At 28.5% G+C, this 18,220-nt stretch overlaps 1 protein-coding gene across 1 annotated transcript in view; it reads left to right on the top strand.

Moving 5' to 3' along the window:
• Positions 1-17,406, top strand: part of LOC131851141 (toll-like receptor 6) — a 109,028-nt gene extending 91,622 nt beyond the window's left edge. The window contains exon 2 of the mRNA XM_059201589.1: positions 15,873-17,406. The gene's annotated coding sequence lies outside the window, so the exon portion shown is untranslated. The remainder of the gene's footprint in view (positions 1-15,872) is intronic.
• The last annotated feature ends 814 nt before the right edge of the window (positions 17,407-18,220 follow it).

Here is an 18,220-nt window from a genome sequence, read left to right as displayed (position 1 = left end):
GAGTTTAATGGAATATGCATATAAAAATACCAGCTGACAAAGAAGAACGTAAATATACATATTGGATAAAATAAATCGTACAGCAGCTGATGGGGAAATCTGATAAACTCTAGATTTAGATATTAAGAATAGACGAAACAAGAGTGTACCCGTATTTAAAGGTGTAAAACCAACAGGCAATAGTTTCTAAAGATCTAATTTAGAGACGATCAAGAATATAAATATAGTACATTATGTACTATATTTATATTCTCATTAAGTTATCTATATTCTGTTATGAAAATTATTTATTACTTCATAATATTTTACATGATAGATTATGCAATAGCTAGTTCTATATTAGGTAAGTTCATTTATCAAATCATTGTAACATATTATAGGGCCAATATTATAGTCTCACGATCGAAACTAACGTGTTAATGATGAAGATAAATTTATACTGTATGTCACGGACTAACCGACGTTAATTTTATACATCGCATGCTGCCTACTCCTTAATCTGTGCTCCATTAACAGTAACCATTAATCATAGTTTTAATAACAATTTAACCCCAACTAGATTAATACATCTTCATTTATTCAATGTGCTCGAGCGGTTTGGAGTTATCAGACTTTTATCATTCAAATTTCAGTGAGCACATACAAAATCGAAGCCGCAACAAATGCTTACATTCTTTTGTAGTATTATCATATGTATTCGAAAATATAACTTTTATTGCTACAGCAGTATGCATCAGAATAGAACGCAGGAGTTACGCAAAATTGGATGATATGTCGCACCTATTATCATGAATTCAAGTGCAACTGTTACGAATGCAGACTACAGCTTTTGTTGTTTAACCATTGTGTACAATTAAATGTGGAAAGATGTAATAATCTCAAATGTCTCTTTGTATTTTTTAACTCGTAGAGACACATGCGGGGTCATAATAAATAATAAAATTTTCGGTGCGAACATTTTCGTACGACAATGAATTCAATGTCAAATTTAAATGTAGGGTTGGAACGCGTTAAAGCGTGCGTGTGCGCAGCGAACACTAAAATTTGGGGTGTACCATTATTTATTACAGTATAATATTTTGTTGCAATCCACCGTTTATGGCGTATACTTTTTATAAATTATTTTTTATTAACGTCCCCAAAATGGCTCATTACTGTATATTGACGATGGGGTTATAATTCATGTTGTTTGTTTGCATTTCTCACGATTTATATTGAATACTGAACGTAATTTATGTTAACTATAACATAGATAATCAACCAAATTATCGTTTTATCTGTTTTATTAAGGTTTACAGTTTCCTATTTCTTCTTCAGCGAACACACTGGTCATCTTATAGATTCGGTAAGAGTTAGTTAATGATACATTGAAAACAAAATAATATACCCAGAGTATGGTTGTTTGTATCGAACAATCAACCATACTCATGAATACAAAATGTTTGTATGGTGAGAAGAAATATAAGTTGGTATGTTAAACCGTTGGACCACTGAGCTCGATCAATAATAAGTATAATACAACAATAGAGTGTGTTACTATATATATGATACTATGACACTATTTTTTTAGTCACCTGGCCCTTATTGTTGTACATAAACCTGGTAAAAAACCTTGAAGCAACTATTTACACAATTCACCGACTCTGACAGTCTGCGTAGATAATAGTAGCTTCATACGCCAGTAAGTCAGTTTCTTCTCTATCAATCATCCAATCCCGGATAGTGATTACTATACTAGCGGATATCCTCATTACGGATTCCATTAAACAGAGAAATTCCCAATATACCGTTGTTTCTATTTTACCTTGCATAGTAACTTGAAGCGTTGCTGTGTGACTTTATATTCTAAATGTGTATATATATTATAGTTGTGTCGTATCAAGGTTTGAAGAGTATGATGGAATATTGTAGAGCAGAAGCTCCAGAGCTTTGTATTGATGACCCTGCCGAATATTATTATTATTAATTAAGGCTCCGTTAAAGCTGATGAACATTAGCTTCAATTTTGTGATAGGTAGAATATTCTTCAATGGTGTACTGTATAGCGCACTAATGACTTAAATGAAATTACTTTAACATATTAATGATAACCTCAAGACATATATGCCTTAGTCTAGACCTTGAACTATGAAGACTCACAGTTTATTTTATTTTGTATTCAAATACAAGCACAGTTATTAATACAAATATAAAATACATTTTACTTAAAAAAGCCATAATTAGGCAGCGATCACCTACCCCGCTGGGTAAATAACAATGATCAAAATGTAACAGTAAATTGGTCGGGCTCACAAAATTACTAGCCTAAAACTACCACAATTATTATATTAGGGGAAATCACAGCATGTTAATCGAATCGAAATAGTTTGAATTGTCGAAATGTCTCCCGGGGTCCAAGCCCTAAATTATCGGTTAGGCCCGAAGCTATTTGGCTAAATGTAACTGTATTCGCTAATAAGCCGTGTCGACTATCGTGGAATTCATTGTCGTAAATTGCAAATCAATTCCCCATATGGTACCAAAGGTTGAGGTGCCCGGGGGGTTTATTCTTTATAACTTTTCAATTGTTCCACTCTCAATAACAATTCAAATATATATTGAACACTAGATGTTCAATATATATTTGAATTGTTATTGAGCATATTTTATTTCCTATAAGTAAAATAAACTGTCTTCCAACGTTTAACATAATATATGTCACCAAAAGATTTTAGGTTAAAGAATAAGATACATTTTAAACTTTTGAAATGATGTATGTTGATAAAACAACAACATATTAATTTAGGTGTATTAAGATCTAAATTAGAAAAATGTAATAACTGAATTATAAAAGTTTTTTATAAATATTATTATTATACCTATTAGTAATTCATTTTAAATGATTTTAATGTTAAGATTCGAGGCAAAGAGGCAGAATAAGGATGGCACTCTCAAACCGCCGGGGATATACAACACAACTAAAATCCAAATACTAGATACCTAATATATCCGACGTCTACTGGACAGAATAACGAAACGGTAAAAAAGAACTAGTATAAAAACATAAATAATATGTAAAAAATGTAGTTTTTAATAAATCAATAATAAGCATTATATATAGTTATATGTTATATATATGTATTTATGGCATGAAATGCAAATACGTATTATGTATGGGTACAGTCGCCATACGCATACATGAGCGCACCCCTCGCGTTTCATTAAATACGTTTCCGCATATCACGCACTATGTCATTTCCTCCACTAGTGAAGTTTGGTTGTACAAAGTTGTAGAATGTCGATATCGATAATAATACTTCATCGAATATTATTATCGATATCGATCTTGCTCTAGAAATCTTAATAATATATAAGTTATAATAATATAATATATTAAACTATCCTATTAAAGTTATTCGCGGTACTTATTGTAATAATAGATATATATAATATAAAAACCCTGTTATAATGCAACATATAATAAATATACAAATACATTATAATAACAATGTCTACTTCAGATATTATATTATTTAAAAACATTTTCTATTGCACTCCATAGTAATATTTCTTAAACCGAGTATTATTGTTAATAAACTTACTATTGAAATATTGTACATTATAATAAGTTACTCCTAGAATAATCCCATATTAACTGAATATCTCATTTTTCTTCAAAGCCTAAAGGAAAAAAATGTGTAATTTTTAATTCTGCCATAATTATCATAAGAATACAGAAAATACACTTTAATATATAATAATTTCGACTTAGTAATTTAGTCATTAAATTACTAAGTAAAAATTAATGAAATCGACATATGAAAATAATATGGAAGCGGATCCAACACTATAAATCATGGGAAGCTATTTGCGGTTTCAATCAAATCTACAGAATAGTAATAGTATTTGGCTTAAAGCTTTTATTTAATGTTGGATAATGGATGTAAGCGGAATTAATAATGTAGTTACGAATTTGGACTCACTGAAATATTATTTATAGCTGTAATAAGTATAATAAATTAAATCAGATGTTTTCTAAATTATTTATATAAAGATATTTATTATCAGAAATTATTTTAATTTTGAAACGATATTATAAAAGTACAGTTGCTGTCTAATAATAAGTGTAATTTTATATTATTCCAAGAGTTAATACTGATATAATATGAATTATTTATATTTTACCATTTTCATATAATATATTACTTAAAAATCAGATCCATTTTCCGTACCAACTTGTTTCATTCTTATTTTCCCACTTCAACAACTGACCCGCTGTAACGCTGGTAATTGTCCACCCTTTGTAGTGCGATGATAAAAATAAAACATCGCAACAAAACTTTCAGTGAGGTGCTTAGTCGACAGATCTATCACTCTTATATATACGTCAAATAAATATATTACAGCTATTATGTTATAATAAATGTGTTGATGACTATTATATCTTCTATTTTTTACCTTTTATAACTTTTACTTTTATTCTGTGATTCCAGGAATGAATATAAACTGATTTTATCTTATATGGAACGGCACCCACAACTTCAGTATCCATGGGGATAAACTGCACCCAAACAATGATATCGTCCCTATATCAATGACCATTCTTGCGTGTTGCAATTACCCGTAGAACCCAACAGTGGGCATTTTATAATATAACATACTAAATTGCTTATTATACGGATTTGGGGAATAGTTTAAATTTCATTTTCCCATGCACGTTGTGGGCTAGCCGAAAACAATTCACTCCCTCGTTCATAGTTACCCTAAATGTGTTTGCCGTGTATAAATTACATTCTCTCATCAAATGCATAGCCATATAGTTAAACTTGCTATTACCCGCAACTTTATTCCCATAGATCGTAATAACCCTTTTATTTTATTATTGTAAATGTATCTTAAAAATAAAATGTATAATGAAACCTTACACCAAAACAGAATATAATAATACGTATTTAAATAGTACTTTTCTTTTTTGTTTTGTCACCTTATTTGGAAAGATTACCTATATCGAGAAGATCTGGCGAGAAACTCGATACCTATTAATCTACACATACATTTAGATACAGTTTTTAGTAACGGTATCAAATTTAATCAAATCTACACAGTAGGTATATTGATTACCAGGTAACTGTTAGGTTTACAATATAGACAAAAATTAATAAAACGATCAAACAAAGTAATAGATAATAATAATGTAAGTAAATAAAATATTTACATTCACATTAATACCTGTCATCCACAGTCATTGAAAAGTATTAAAATAATATAATAAAACATCCAACATTAATCTGACATATAAACCAATAGATAATTTGTTTAATAGGATCTTGAACATTTGTAAGATAATCGAGCATTAAATATCGATTTTAAAACTAAGCAGTCAACCTAAGTCCCCATTTATGATCTATAAAACACACATTGATAATTAATAAAGTTTATGGAGTCAAAGTAACAATAATACGGGATGTGGAAATCATGGAATCTTGAATTTCGATGGGTCGTAAAAATGTTGAGACTGGTTTTATGGCTTGTAAATACTGTCACCAAGCCGAAAGTGGCATAGTTCGGGACAAAAACAACGAGGAACGAAATATCTTAATCGATTCTAAGATTTAATTGCAGTTGTAAATTAAATAGTTTCTAATTCACTGCTGAATTAGAATAGGTAATGAAAGATTTGATACAAATTTAAATTTACCTATCGATTAATTTAGTATATATAGGTAGGTAAATTTAAATGTTTATATATCTTACTTAATATTACTTCACTTGGTATGTTCACGGTGATTTATTTTAGATAACATAAACAATATAATTATATATATCAACATAATTATATATCATAATGATTTATATTTATGATTCTGATTTATTTTAAAACATGCTAAAGATTAGATTTCAAATGTTATAACCTAAAATAAATATTATTTTTGTCTAATTTTTTACTTCGTACTTGCCGTGGTTTGAATATCAGTTAAATCAAAAGTCAGCTATTAACTAAAAATAGATATAAAATTTGAAGATTTATATACAAACACATATCACCAATTCTATGTAATCTTGTAATGAAAATTAAGATTTCCTTTTTATATCAGAATACATGGTATCACTACTACCTTTAACTCATTTAACGCATGTTTGGAGAGTGTACGAGGCGACGAATGCTAATTAGAGGCGGACCACCTAAGAAGTATCGTCTTATTTTCGATATTGTCATCAGTTGTTCGCAGTTATTGGTTTTAGAAAAATTTATCTTTGGTATAATGTGTACACAATACTAGGTTAATAATATTAGGGTATACGTTATCTGCATATTTATAAATAAATAACTAACAGACACACCGGAATACAGACTTTAGTAAAATATTCAATTAATTTGACTTGATGATTATTTTTGGAATCTGTACCGTTTATAACATAGTTATTGGATGTTAATATTACCAAATTAGTTTCAGGTAAATCTTGTCATAATTCCGTTATTTTTTTACAAAACAATTTGTTCTTTCAGCAGGTACTACAATTTAAACGATTGTACTGGTATTTACAAATCTACATTTTTACCAAACATGTTTAGTAATAAAATTAAAAAAATCGTATACATTAGTAGGATTTCTTTTTCTTTCAATATAAATCAACATCAGTATTGAATTACCTCATTTTCTCTTTTATTGCTAGTAAATTCAAAACTAGTTTTTTGAGATATTATTTCATTAAACTGTTATAACAGTCGATAATGTGATCATAAAATACAAAATAAAATTACAACTTATCTTTTGTTCTTGTTGGATATATCATTTAAAAGTAACAATATACTACTACATAACTTTTAAATTCATGTTGAATTCTAAAACAGATCGTTATATTAATATTTTAGGCTACATGTGAAGGAACTTTATTTTATAAATAGCTATTCCGGCGACTTCGTCTGCGTGGAGTTAAACTTTATTTTTCTAAAATAAAAGTAGCCTAAGTTACTCCTTATTACATTAAGCCGGAACAAACAAACAGACAGACAGACTAAAATTGTAAATAAAAACATTTTGGTATAAATACCGTATTTATACATAGTCATATGCATGTAGAAAAAACGGTTATTTTAATATTACAAACAGACACTCCAATTTTATTTATATGTATAGAGGTATAGATAATTTATTTACTTTATATTAGAAGGGCTCAGGCTATTAATAGAGGGAACTTGGTGAAATTATACTAGAACACTACTTTATATACCTATATGTATGTATAATGTAAACACGTAATATATCAATTCATTCATTTCAAATATACTGTCAATATATACAACAGTCTATTATTATATCTACGTCTATATTAACTTATATTAAAACGGACTATACAACATATACTGTGTTTCTAAAAATATTATCTATTTTAGATAGAATAGGTAAAAGTTTTTCGTGTTAAAAAACTGTTGGATTTTCATGTCTTTTATCACTGTCTAAATCCATCTCACTTTTACGGACCATCAAATATATTATGCAAAAGCTTTTTGTTCAGTCTTTCGCACACATAATCAGTTTTTCCAATCTCTGGGGCATTAAATTTATAATAGATAGATGTGTTTACAAGCACTTTTAAATCCCATTTCTTTCATGATTCTACCAGAGTAATCGGAATCTAGTATGTACATGGGGAACTAATTCGTACTTTTTAGGAATAATTTTATATAATATAGTATCGTTATGTAGTTTAAACATAGCCAATTTTTATTTAAATATCTTTGATTACACATAATAATAATAAATCTAGTTATTTCCAACAATAATACAGTCACACAATTATTTATTTATTTTATTATTATACTTATTTATATTATTAATATTAATTACAGTCACAAATTACATTGTGATTGTTAAGAAAAGTAAGGAGAAGAATTGTAACTATAATGTGTCTTAGGATAAACCTGATAATCTTTAAAAGTGTAAGTTATACATTGCTCAAATTATCAATTTTAATGCCACTCATTCATACTAATATAATCAAACTATCGAAGAAAGAATATACAGCTTGTTTTTACTTCTATAAAAGCAGACGAAGTCGCAGGTAACAATTATTACTTACTTATATCTTGGTAATAGTAAATTTCTTAAGCATGATTTTCTACACATGTACCTTTTCCATTATTTGTAAATGCATTATAAAATTAGCAATAACAAAATAGCATTTCTACGTGGACGAAGCCACTAAATTTTCTTCAAATTACTTACAATATAACGCTATGCAGACAAATGAAGTCCGTTGTATCTATTTTAAACTCCTACATGCATAATTAAATATAATTTTGTAGCTATTTGTTACTCGCTCACAACTAAAAGCTAATTTTAATCATTAGATTGCTATACATACCTTCACAACCCGTACCTTACCAATATTTACTTACACAAAACAAGTTCCGTACAGTCAATATTGAGTTGGCCATACAAATGAATACGTCGCTGACACAATAGGACTTCCATTTTGACCGCTACGTTTATGTTTGTTCAGACAATTCTCGCTGCACCCCGGCTTATGCCACCGAAGCACTGTATACTTGTATACGTTTCGTTGTTTGATATTCTATGAAACGTGCAAAATATACATGTTAACTTAGTAGCTAGAAAAAAACCTGATGTCCGTGCATCGACAAAACTAAAAAATATCTTTAATTTATATGTATTAATAACACAGGCTGGATGAAAGAGTATGAAAGTTTACATGAGGTAGTGACTGGTAAAAAAGATCATTAGCATATGCATAGATCTTCTTAACAGATGGAGTAAAGAGTGGAGAGCCTAAATATGAAAATGAAAGATAATCATAAAGAAATAAAATCAGGTATAGCTATTTGCATTTGTGACAAGAATAATAATGATAAAACAATTTGATACTATTAACTAACTAATAATTTCATTCTAAATAATATTCTCTGTTTATAACCAAACAAATGTAACTCAATAATTCAAAGTCATAAACATTAACGCATGCATTAAGATGAAGTGCTAACTGATCTAGTTTGTAGTTTAAGCTAAAGCAGGTGGTTCCAAGTACAAAGTTGTTAGTATATGTAATTAAACTGCAGTATTGGTTCGGAACTGTATTTATGAACTACTGTAATTGACTTGGTTTAATTATACTTGCATATAAACAAAGTTCCATGAAATATTAATATTTGAGAGAGATAGTTTGATTTCTCTATTTAAAATTCAACTATATGTATTGCTGAATGTATTACATTTATAATGTTTTAAAATACATTGCAAAACATTGTTTTATATTACCACCTTAAAATCTAGCACTAAGTTCGAATCTCAATTAATATTAATTGATGATAGACATAGTGACTATATGCTCAGAGACTTTATAAATGATTTTGCTCTATGAAAAATCAGCTGAATATTTTGATTGACAAACATTCTGTTTAGTCAGTGAAATGTGGGTATATCAAGTGCCGAGTTCGCCACAAGAACAATTGAGAATTCTACTGACTTCTGACTGAATCTACTGATGCGATGTTTTATTTCTTTAGTAATATAATATTTTTATGTAATTTTCATTAACTGATTAGTCACTCCGATAAATAATAGTGTTCTCTTAATACCTACGAAATGGTAGAAGGTGGAATGAATATTATAAAATTAGTAACCGTAAATAGTATACCTACTTTATATGATATTTATAAATACTAACAAAAAATATTTGATCTCATTATCATGCTATTTGCAATTGATATAAATATGCGCCGGCTATTAATTACTATGTAGGTATAATTATAAAATTAGTGTATGTAATAACTTTCATATATACCATCAATATTATTTAAGCTCATTAAGTTACATTAAATTAAACGTTCACATATTATTATTCATATTCTTTTATCTTTAATAACAGATGTATAATTTTAAATAGACAAAAGTACGAAGCTATTAATTTGTCGGCGGCATACGACAATTCCACAAGAACACTCATCTGAATGTTAATTATACAACTTTTTGAATGTTAAATTACCGCACTCCTTTATACCGTTCTATATAATTTCAACCCTTTAATCGTTGTTGATTACCATAGCAGCTTTTCCGGTAATACAAAGGCTATGCTTGTTTATAGAATTTCAATATTGCTCTAATTCCTTTGTTAAGTTGTTATTTTCAAAGTACATAGCGACTTCTTATTCAAAAAAATGTATCTTGCTGGTTAATGTTTGTCAAATATTCTAACAGTTGATTGACCTGTAAAAAAACCAAGTATACAATATCATTTCGTTAACTTTAAGAAAAATGGCACAATCTTAAAGCTAAAAATGCATCTTGAGTTGTGAAAAAATAAAAAATGAATGTGATTCAATAAAAAATGAAAATAAATGCATACCTGAGAATAAACAATTGTGTAGATACTACAAACCGACCCATAACCAAGCAGTTGGATTAAAATAATTTTCATCGTACAGGCATAATATTATTATTCCTTGCAGTTTCTCAGAGCTCAGGGCGAAGCTATTACTCATCTTTTTCCCGGTCGAGTCGAGGGCTCGTTTTTATTGCTAGACGTGAAAAATACCAGAAATTTCATCCGCTCCGTTCAAAGTGGCTGGATTAATTCAGAAGGCACTTATTTCAAATTGGATTTTGCTCAAGCGACGACTATGGCGGCCGCGTCACACTCATTTCCTCTTAATAGTGTCCGAGTAATCTGTCGGTTTTCACCTTTCGATCTTAATTGTGGTCCACTTAAGAAGACTGGAAGAATTTTCTTTTATCCGAACTATATCCCATAAAGCACTTGTGGTATTAATTGCTAAGTTGTTTACAGTTGTAAACTCAGGTTCATAATAATTTATTTACTTCATGTTTAACTTTATGCTTGATCTAAGTGACTATTTCCAATTAATTTCCAATTAAAAGTCAGTTTTCACCTTTTCAACTTATCTTTGGTCTCTCGGTCAGCTTAAGTCGACTTAAGAAAAAAAAGTTTTGAAATCGTAACGGAAATATAAAACGTAACGGATATTACTTGCTAAGTTCGACTATACTGAACTTCATAATGATTCAGTCATTTTAGAACTATATGTCGATGCTTTAATTTGCGTTTTTAAGGGTTTTTAAAAGAATGTAATTTCGAATTTCATTGCTTTTTTGTTGGTATTTTAATTTAATTATTTCTAGATGACTAGATAGCTGTCCTTTGATATTTGATATTTCACTTTTATGAGAAAATATAAATTAACACCAATTCGGAATATTTAAAAAGCTCTTCAACAATATTTTGATAGCTATTTAGTTAAATATTAATTATATTTGAACATAATATCATAAAATTACTTATTAAATTTCCATATCGTTAATTGGTTTTCAAACTAAATTAAAAACAGCAATTTCGTTTAACTCAAGCCACAATATATTTATGAGTACATAATCTATTCTGATATTATAAAGAAGAAAGATTTCATTAAATGTTTGATTATTTATAATAATAAATTTTAATCATTATTTTACGTATGGAAAGCTACATTATTAGCGACTTAGCTGGTGGTGATGTAGGCTTTTGCTAGTATATAATTTTTATAATATACATATATTGACATTAAATATTACAGGTTCATTCTGAATCGTGTCATAAACTTTAAGAATTAAAATGATTGATTGATGTAATAATAGTGCATAGATAAAATCATAATATCAATATATTGAATCTGTCAGCTTGAACGACGTATTTTTATTGACAGTATTAGTAGAACACACACAGATTCGTACCCATTACACATTTTTTTGCAAACCGATTAGAATATAACAAACAAAAAATATCAAAGAATGGTTAAACACAATGCAGACTAAAATTACAATGTTCGTTGTTTTATTATGTTAACAAAGACTATTATAGTATAAATATTGACAGTGATCAAATACTTTTTTACTATATGTATAGACAACATGAAGACTTCTTGTTCAGTTACTATGCCGGATATCTGAAACCTATTAGCAGGCATGTTGAGCGTACAAGGATCCCTCGTATAAGTACGAAAATTTGAACTACGAAAAGGTTTCAAAATACGATATACAAGGTTATGGAGGTTATAGAGCCTAACGGAGTTAATATACGTGAAACTATTATTTTTTCGAGTGTTTTAAAGTTGGCAACCCTGCCTATTAGTCAGAGATATGAATATATATACATATGTATGTACATAGATATACGTTGTGCGCTTACTTAAGCAGCAGAGTGATTGCCTCTCACACAATTACAAAGATTATGACGTTATCATGTCGTCTTTATCACACTTCTTGAAATAGAACGTCTAACAGGTTATTTGAAATGGGACCAACGTGGAATATAACTATTTGATTAAACATCAAATGAACCGCTGTAATATTGAATTATTACTAACCGGGAGGCAGACACGATCAGATTATAATGTCAAGTCCCATTATGATGACAACATATCATGTAATTAATAACTACATCTAATAGCGGTAATAAGATATATGAGTAATTAGTTCCTATATGTATTATATTATTAATTTTGTATAATAATACCATTATCGCGGTGATATTGTGATGAGATTGATTTTTTATGGTTTTGTAATTTTTTTTCAGAATAATGTCAAAATAAATTCTACCGATTGCTTTGTTTAATCTATATGATTAAAGGCATTCCGGTGAGAGATGTGAAATGTGAAATGTGAGAGAACTTGATAATTTGATGAGAGTTGTTTATTTAACGTGATATTAGTGATTCTGTTAATGTACTCGTATGTGTATGGGCGACGATTACTGTCATTCCGGTTGACCGTTGACTTGTTTACGTAAAAAACATATTTTTTATTGCATCTTTATACTTCGCTGAAATATATTATTTCCAAAAGGTAAATACCTAGCTAGGTATTTACCTACTTATAAAATAAAATACGTTATAAAATTTTATTGCAAAATACGACAAGAAAAGAAGCTGAGTAAGGAACTGAAGAAAATATGGTAGTTTTATTACTCTTATGAAAAAACTGCATCAATAAAGCAGTGCAGCAGCAATATTACACTTTAATGAATTTACAAAGTGTATTTATTATATGTAAAGTACTTACTCCGTACTTAGCATTTATTACTGTACGAATTGGTATACTTCCCATATTAGTGAAAAATTCGTCACATTTGTGTGACATATTAATATTTAAAAGTAAATACATATATACATAGAAAATTATTCTATATAAACCAAAATTTGATGGAAAATAAATTGAAATTTGTCGAACTTATGAGAAAGAATCGTTGTTAAATTCATTTACATCAAATCCGAAGTAATGAACAAAACAATTCCATTTCCATCTAAAGTGATATCAAAATGTCTTTCTATTTAAACGTCAATGCTGTCACAATCAGAGTAAGAAAACCTAAACAGAATATAAATTTAATTTCCATAAACCTTGCTATAAATAAAAGCCCTCGATGAATAAAATAGAGATTCTTGGTAAATAAAATATTATTTATAATTTTTTAGAAAAAAAGTCTCCTATTCTAAGTATAATGTCGTATTTAGGTATAGGATATATAGCTATACATTTTTTTTTGGTATGTAATCCTACAGTTTTTATCGTTTACAGTTTACAATACATTCACGTTTCTTATATACTAACTTCATCTAATATAGCTTATTTCATCTATTACATATAAATAAAATTGGAGAGTTTGTTTGTAATATTGAAATAACCGTTTTTTACTACATGTATATATACGGTACATGTATACCCCAAAATATTTTTTTTACCATTTTTGTCTGTCTATATGTCTGTCTGTCTGTTTGTTCTAGCTAATCTCTGAAATAGCTGGAATGATTTTGACGGGACTTTTATTGGCTGTAGTAAGGAGTAACTTCGGCTACCTTTATTTTAGAAAAATAAAGTTAAATTCTACGCGGAGGAAGTCGCGTGTATAACTAGTTCATTATATAATACAATTATTCTATTACATGTAAGAATATTTAGGTCGGATTTCACCAAAGAAACTGATCGCGTTTAGTTCGAACTGAACGCCATTAAAACGTTTAAACATGTTCAAAGCTTCATTTTGCATTTCACCACTACATATTTCGCTAAACACGTTTATAAATTCTGAATATCCGATTTCCTACAGTTAACTCTTTAAACGTATTTAAAGCAGCTGTCAGTTGCCAAACAGTGATCAATCAAATTTTTGACAATATAATATCGGGAATAAAAAAAATTGCCAGTAGTGTAAAAAAATCCACAATAAAATAATATTTTGTTTTTGTGTATGACAGGGTATGGATAAACTGGTTTCTAAAAATATATGATTCAAGTATTGTAATATAAAAATATTTATATAGAGTTATAGAGGTCTTTATTTCCTAATATGTCAAGTACAATGACCTCTGAACTGTAGGGTTCCCTGAAACAACAACCCATGAGCCTCTAAGGTGAAGATAAATATCGACAGAGTTTACTCAAGTGTTCGTAGGTGGCACTCCCAACGCGAATGCATGTGTACTTTGCAATGCACTTCAGTGCTTAATTTTTAAATATTGACTTAAAGAATAACTATGTACCTATTAGTTGGAATTTTAAATCCACTACTCAACTATTTTTTATTTATAATAATAATAAATAACATATTTAATTTTATTTATAACATATATAAATGATAGCCACCATCGTAGTATAAAAAAATCGGTAAATATAACATACTCGTGTTTATACAAAATTAACAATAAATTTAAGCTGGTACCAAATTATCGCCATCCACTTCGACGAATACTGGAACCGTACCTTTAAATGTATTTATTTGATTAAAAAAGTCCGTTGAAAAATCCAATATGCCATTTTTTATATCCGTATGTTGTATAGACTATAAAAAGAAGTTATGACACTGTGGTCACTGAATGCTGTCGTACGTACTATAAATGATCTTTTAACTGCCATAGTAATTACACAAAGACGAGTTTACATGTAGAATATTCGGTAAGAAATTATTATTTCTAGTTCTAGTTAACTAACCGGAAATTATGGTTAAAAGCTGTTACAAAATATCGCCGTTGACCAAGTGTGACCATGTATTTGCTTTGTCCAAACGTGTTCCAATTGTGGCAGTATGTTTCGTTGTAAACCGCTTTGCTTACCATTCAAAGCTCTTTATGTTCAATGCAACAGCAACAATATTGAATGCTGTAAGCATTAATTATAGTAGAACACAACGAAACATGGCTCATTAACTTATCATGGGTATACCTACTATTATTTCAAAACTTTTATGTCTATAATGTATCTATATATATGTTCTATAATCTTTTATGTATGATCATAATTATTCAAGTTCAATTTTATCAATATTAACTTTTAATTATGTTTTTTATTTATCGCAACTATAAATTACTAGCTATGACCCGCGACTGCATTTATTTTTTAAGATAAATGATAGCTTATGTCTTTTCGTAGGAATTTATCTTCACATATTTATTAAGCTTAGTTCAGCTGTTTAGCCGTGAAAAGTTAATAATCAAATATATAAACTTTCGCAATATTAGAATGAAAAATACAGCTTAAATTCAAATTTACATAATTTGCACTAAATACGTAAAATATTGTCAGTATAAAAATAGACGTTCCAATGAAAACTCATTGGCACCTTTCCGGATATCCGTTATATTTTGCGGTAATTACGGTTTTTAGACATTTTTGACACTAAGGGCTTCTGTGACATGTTCGTAACTGTGTCGATTTTGTAAGTGTACTTTGAAACCAGCATATAGCGATTATGGCTGCGGTTATGGCATTAATACGAATGATAGATCAATAATATTTTAAATGTATATACATACATAGACTTTAAAGATATTTCTATTCGTTATATAGACGAAGTATATTAAAATGTTTGTTTTTGTTCTATTTCAGTGCATCTTCTGAACGCACTGCGTACACCTGGCTACCAGACACCAGGATCGAGTTTTGTTCTCCGTACAGTCGAAGGAAGAGTTCAAACTCGACTGTTTACGAGAGCGACTGATGGTACGAGGGCTTCGACCAACTTGAAGAGGCTTTGCTTTGATCTGGGACACTTAATAGTGCAAACCCTGTAATATGACTTTGTTCAGTGATAGTGTACATTGACACTTTCAATCGTTTAATTTCGGCTGTTTGTAACTTTGCCTTTTATAAACATGGTCACACTGTACATAGTTTAATTTAATGTAATAATAAGTTTAGTCGATATATATGATATTATCTTTCCAATCTTGATAGATAAATATTATCGAAGTTCAGAAAAATCACGTTGAAGTGTTGAACATTTTTACTCATAAATTCACTAATATTCTCGCATCTACTTTGAAACGAGAAACGCGAAACTTCGTCTTGGTTGCCGACAATGAATATTTATGACGGGCAACGAGTAATGTTCCATTTATGGACAAAGTTAGAATGTATTCCACCGACTTACCCAACGAGCAGTTCGTATCGCAATTTGTTTCGATACACTATGAGAAAAAAATGTTTTAAATAGTCTGCAGACCTATCAGTACTGATAAAAATTATATCAATGCTTGGTACGAAGTGTCAACTTTGAACATCTTTCTGTTCACAATTATTATTAATAACATTTTTTATTCTAACTTTAATTAACTCCAATGTTCAAATTTGTTAATTAGGGACTTAATTAAATATGAAACTCTGTTGGTAAAAACTTTAATTAGAAACAGGTGAAAACCAAACTTATTGCCTATATATCTTGACACTCAATGAGTCAAATAATATTCACATATATAATATAGATCCATAATGACATTTATAAACAACATACATTAGCAGTGGGCTTATATCAAGCTCGCATAATCAAAATCGTATCAAATATATATAGAACAAATAAGTCACAGTTTAAATAATTTTAGTTATTATATAAGTCACGATAATTTAAACTTAATTAATTATAAACGTAATAAATAAAGAATTCGGTGTCAGTAATTGATTATTTCATTGCATATACAAATAATTATTCACTTTATTAACATGTATGTAATTCTACTGTCACAGTGAACTGTAATAAAAAATACAAGTGTAAACGCATACAATGGCAACATAGTCGTAACAATACTACGTAATATCAATTTGTTACTTAAGTATTAATTTCACCTGATCTCGTTAGGCAAGTCTGTAATATCTTAAAAATAGTTATTGTAAAAAATACTACGAATTTTCTTAAGTGTAATTAATACGCAATATAATGTAAGATATGACACCATTGTTACTATAGATAGAAATTATAAAGTTTACTAGATAGATAATTGAGATTTGCTGTGATTTTTATTTTAATATAATTGTAATGTATTTTAAGGTTTCTTAAAATTACATTGTTATAGCATTTATGTCCGTCCGTGTGTTGACTGGATTTAATAGTCCCTCAATTATTATTTATTGTCATCGAAAATATACTTATTTGTATTTATTAATTACATTAACTATTTCATTAAAAAATGTTTAGACTATTTGATATTAACAATATTTTTATCTATATTAAATTTATTTATCTATCCTAATATTTAATTCCTTAAATATATCAACAATGAGTAATTAACTCATATCTTAATTTTCAATTTAGATTAGGGACTTTTATTTTATACTCTAATATCAAATTTTATGTATAATATCCCTGAAACTGCATGTACTGTAACTAATTGTTGTAATTTACATAACATGTATAATATAAATATCTAATCTAATAATAATTAAACCTAAGATTTATTTTTATAATGTACAATTGACCCAGGTTTCACGACACACGATCCAAAGTAAATTATTGTGTACAAAATAACCTTAAAATAACTTGTAAATAGTATTTAACAATAGTGGTAGTGACATTAGCTCCAGACTATTGTTTTTGTTAATAAGAATTTCGTATATTTTCGCATTGAATGTAAATTAAATTGAATTTGAGACTGTATAAAGTGAAAACCCTCAGGTGAGGATTAAATGTTACTCTGTAATATATTGTCATTGTAGGAATACATATTATTTACAGCATTTTATTAATATATTATATATAAATGTGTATGGGGTGCATTGAAAGTATAAATGCTATTTATTAAGATTTTTTTAGATATCAGAAAATTCTTGATTGGGAATGAAAATATAGTTAAGAATCAGAACTTGAAAAAATCCGTACAGATATTTGTTTTTCTTTTTCAATAATTTATAAAAAAAAATTACTTCTGTCACTATCATAGTTACAATATTATTAGCGATTAAAT

This window comes from Achroia grisella, unplaced genomic scaffold (assembly GCF_030625045.1).
Source record: "Achroia grisella isolate CSIRO2021 unplaced genomic scaffold, CSIRO_AGI_Agris_v1 utg780, whole genome shotgun sequence".
Classification (NCBI taxonomy): Eukaryota; Metazoa; Arthropoda; class Insecta; order Lepidoptera; family Pyralidae; genus Achroia; species Achroia grisella.
Note: the sequence above shows the minus strand (reverse complement) of the source record. Positions and strands in the feature narration are given on the sequence as shown.